Below are 4,623 nucleotides of genomic sequence, written 5' to 3' on the forward strand. Positions count from 1 at the left end.
AAAGCTATTTTGGGTGCTTAATTTTTGTAATTGTTTCTTTTAAAATCTAGCAAAAGCCTAAGTTCCAGATGTATTTTCTTCCTTTTTGTTTTTAATAAAATTTACTTTTTTTAAGAACAGGATTGGATCTTTGGTGTCCTAAGAGGTTTGTGCATCTTGTTTGATTAGCTGGTAGTAACAGCTGATTTCCTTTGTTTTGTTTCTCAGCTTTTCCCTGGGGAATGGGGGGTGGTGGAGGGTGGTGAAAGGACTTGAGGGTACTTCACAGGGAGGAATTCCCAAGTGCTCCTTCCTGGGTCCAAGGGTTTCTTTTGAATTTGTGGAGTGGCAGTGTTTACCAAGCCAAGGTCAGAGGAAAGCTGTAACCTTGGGAGTTTAATACAAGCCTGGAGTGGCCAGTATTAATTTTCAGAATCCTTGCGGGCCCCACCTTGTGAGCTCAAAGTGCCAGAGTGGGGAAATAGCCTTGACAATCCCTGACAGGTGTTTGTCTAACCTGCTCTTAAAAATCTCCAATGATGGAGATTCCACCACCTCCCTAGGGAATTTATGCCAGTGTTTAACCATTCTGGCAGTTAAGAAGTTTTTCCTAATGTCCTTTGCTACAATTTAAGCCCACTGCTTCTTGTCCTAGCCTTAGAGTTTGAGAACAACAATTTTTCTCCCTCCCCTTGTAGCAACCTTTTATGTACTTGAAAACTGTTATTGTGCCCCTCCTCAGTCTTCTCTTTTCCAGACTAAAAAAACCCAATTGTTTCAATCTTCCCTCATAATTCATGTTTTCTAGACCTTAATCATTTTTGATGCTCTTCTCTGGACTTTCTCCAATTTGTCCACATCTTTCCTGAGAGGCGGTGCCTAAAACTGGACGCAATACTCCAGCTGAGGCCTAGTCAGTGCAGAGTAGAGTGGAAGAATTACTTCTTGTGTCTTGGTTACAAAACTCCTCTTAATGCATCCCAGAATAATGTTCACTTTTTTTTTGCAACAGCGTTACACTGTTGACTCATACTTAGCTTGTGATCCACTATGATCCCCAGATCTTTTTCTGAAGTGCTCCTTCCTAGGCAGTTATTTCCCATTTTGTATGTGTGCAACTGATTGTTCCTTCCTAAGTAAAGTACTTTTCATTTGTCATTATTGAATTTCATCCTATTTACTTCAGACCATTTCTCCAGTTTCTTCAGATCATTTTGAATTTTAATCCTATCCTCCAAAGCGCTTGCAACCCCGCTCAGCTTGGTATCACTCACAAGCTGTATAAGTGTATTCTTTATGCCATTATCTAAATCACTGATGAAGATATTGAACAGAACTGGACGCAGAACTAATCCCTGCATGACCCCACTTGTTATGCCCTTCCAGCATGACTGTAAACTATTGATAACTACTCTCTGGGAATGGTTTTCCAACCAGTTATTGACCCACCTTACAGTGAAAATGGCAGAGGTGCTAAATTACTTATGTGTTTTGGTTTTCACCAAGAAGGGTGGTGGTGATTGGCCGTCTAACGTAGTGTATGCCAGTGAAAATGAGGTAGGATCAGAAGCTAGGTGGCATTTCCCTAGTTTGTTTATGAGAAAGTCATGTGAGACTGTATCAAACGCTTTACTAAAGTCAAGATATATCACGTCTACCGCTTACTCCCTATCCATAAGGCTTGGTATCCTGTCAAAGAAAGTTATCAGGTTGGTTTGACATTATTTGTTCTTGTCAAATCCATGCTGTTATTTATCACCTTAGTATCTTTTAGGTGTTTGCAAATTGATTGCTTAATTATTTGCTCCATTATCTTTCTGGGTACAGAAGTTGAGCTAACTGGGCTGTAATTCCCCAGGTTGTCCTTATTTCTCTTTTTATAGGTTGGCAATATCTTTGCGGTTTTCCAGTCTTCTGGAATCTTTCCTGTCTTTCATGACTTTCAAAGATAATCGCTAATGGCTCAGATATCAACTCAGTCAGCTCCTTGAGTACTCTAGGATGCATTTCATCAGGCCCTGATGCCTTGAAGACATCTAACTTGTCTAAGTAATGTTTAACTTGTTCTTTCCCTATTTTAGCCTCATTTTCACTGGCATTCACTATGTTAGACGTCCAATCACCACCAACCTTCTTGGTGAAAACCAAAGCAAAGAAGTCATTAGGTACCTCTGTCATTTCCACATTTTCTGTTATCCTCTCCCATCTCCCCTCGAGTAATGGGCCTACCCTGTCCCTTGGTCTTCCTCTTGCTTTCAATGTATTTGTGTTATGTTTTCTTGTTACCTTTTCTATTGCAGTATCATCCAGGGGACCGACACATGGACCAAGACCCCATTGCGCTAGGACAAAGTCATGGGGCTACATGTGTCCAACTCCCTTAAGACATTTTTAAACGTCTCACCCTTATTGATGTGTTATTTTGGAAACCATTCATAATTATTATTTGTATCATCATAACACCCAGTAGCCCCAGTCACAGACCTAATAAATCCATCACATCACAACTTGTTAAGTAGAAGGATAGTTGAGTTTGGATCAATGACATACATTTCAGTCATTGGGAGGGTGGATGGATTCAGGTGTACACAATTCCCTGTCACACATACATTGCTTATAACACTTTCTATCTCTGCTTTTCAGCCTTCCTGTAATGGCAGGACTGTGTGACTGTTTTGTGAGCTGGAGTTCAATCCCCTTCATGTTTGGGTGCATCTTCAGATCTACTGCTTTTGCTTGAGATAGTGCTGGCAGTAGCTAGGTTTTTCAGATGTGTTTAGACTATTTCAGCCACACCACTGCTACCCTGAGAGCTAACAATACAGATAAGGGCCTCATTTTTCAATATTACTGAGCTTTCCCAGTTCCCTTTAAATTGTAGAATATCAGGGTTGGAAGGGACCTCATCTAATCCAACTCTACTCAAAGCAAACCCAATCCCCAGACAGATTTTTGCATAAACAGCCCCCTCAAGGATCAAACTCACAACCATAGGTTTAATAGGCCAATGCTCAAACCACTGAGCTATACCTCTCCCTAGAAGTCCTGTGATATTGTAGATAGAACTAGTTAGGAAATTACCCCCCTGAAATTTTTTGGGGGTTTCACTAAAAACGTAAACCTTAAAACTATATTGGTTATAAACTGAAAATTTGTGGGGGTTTAAATCAAAAGTGTTAATTTTGATGGAAACCAACATTTTAATTCGAAACAAATTCTCATCACAAAAAACTGTCTTTAAAGAAATACTATTTTTCAATGCAAAACATTTTCACTGCAAAAAACAAAAAAACAAACAAAAAAAAAAAACAAAAAAAACAAAAAAAAAAACTTCCAATGGCTCTAGTTGCAGGTGTACAGCAATTCTGCAAATCAGCCCAGGAGGAGGCTGCGTGGCAAAGAAACTCAGAAGAATTCAGTTTTGAACTGAAAAGTGTCAAAATTCCCCAGCACTGTCTCTAGGATTTGTTTAGAGAAACAGAGATGTGTAATTATCAGACATTGATAAATTGTGTAAGAAACTATACTGATGATTTGTACCAGTGGAACTTGCTGGAAAATAAACTCTGACCTTGTTACTCAAGAGACCTACATAGAGCATCCTGGAAGACAATGATATATTTCTGCACACTAACCTCTGAACAGTTTGCCTCTTCAGCTTCTTGAAACAAGCTAGTTCCAATTAAAGAGAAGAAGTGGAATATCTCAGAGACATTTGTTTTAGTGACAGGGTATGCAGGGGTTTTGATGTCACAGCATCAAGGCAGGAAAAGCTGGGGTAGGGCTTGCTTCAGTTCCAGAATATGTATTACTGGAACACTGTGGAAAACGTTGCCATGTTAAAAAAAACTGAGCTCTTGCAGACAGCGAGAGAGAGAGGAAGGATGGTTTTGTGGTTAACGTAGAGGGCTGGACCTCAGTTCTTAGCTCTGCCACTGACTTGCTATGTGTCCTCAGGCAAGTCACTTCATCTCTGTGTTTCAGTTCCCCACCTGCAGTGTGGAGATACTAATACTACTGGTAGGATATAGGCTTGTTTGTTAGCCTAAGATAGAATTTGGGGGTTAAATTTAAAATAAAAAAATTACGGTGTGTAAAAAAAACAAAACCAAAGGCACTGTGTTGCATTTTTTACAACCAGATGGGGTTCTTAGTACAATAAAAGAGATAAGGAATACAGTTAGTGTCACAGGGCACGGTGAATGTATACTATCTGAGCATACACTAGAAGGCTGCCTAGCTCTTAAGGCAAGGTAAAGCAACCAGCCGGAAGGGGCAAGAGGGCATTTAAAAAAAGGTAGAACACCAAGAAGCCAACGTAATGCCTATCCCTGACTGTAGCACAACCTCACTTCTCAGCCTGTGAAAGTGTGGTATCATTGTCCAGGATGGACAATCTACACGGGAGGTCCACTTCCTTGAAACTATGGTGCAAATAAGCGATGGTCACATTACCACCACACTATACCGAAAACCTACTGACCACTATGCCTACCTTCATGCCTCCAGCTTCCATCCCGGGCACATCACACGACCCATTGTCTACGGCCAAGCACTGAGGTACAACCGCATCTGCTCTAACCCCTCAGACAGAGACCAGCACCTACAAAATATCCACCAAGCATTCTCAAAACTACAATACCC

Source organism: Chelonoidis abingdonii, chromosome 5 (assembly GCF_003597395.2).
Source record: "Chelonoidis abingdonii isolate Lonesome George chromosome 5, CheloAbing_2.0, whole genome shotgun sequence".
NCBI lineage: Eukaryota > Metazoa > Chordata > Testudines > Testudinidae > Chelonoidis > Chelonoidis abingdonii.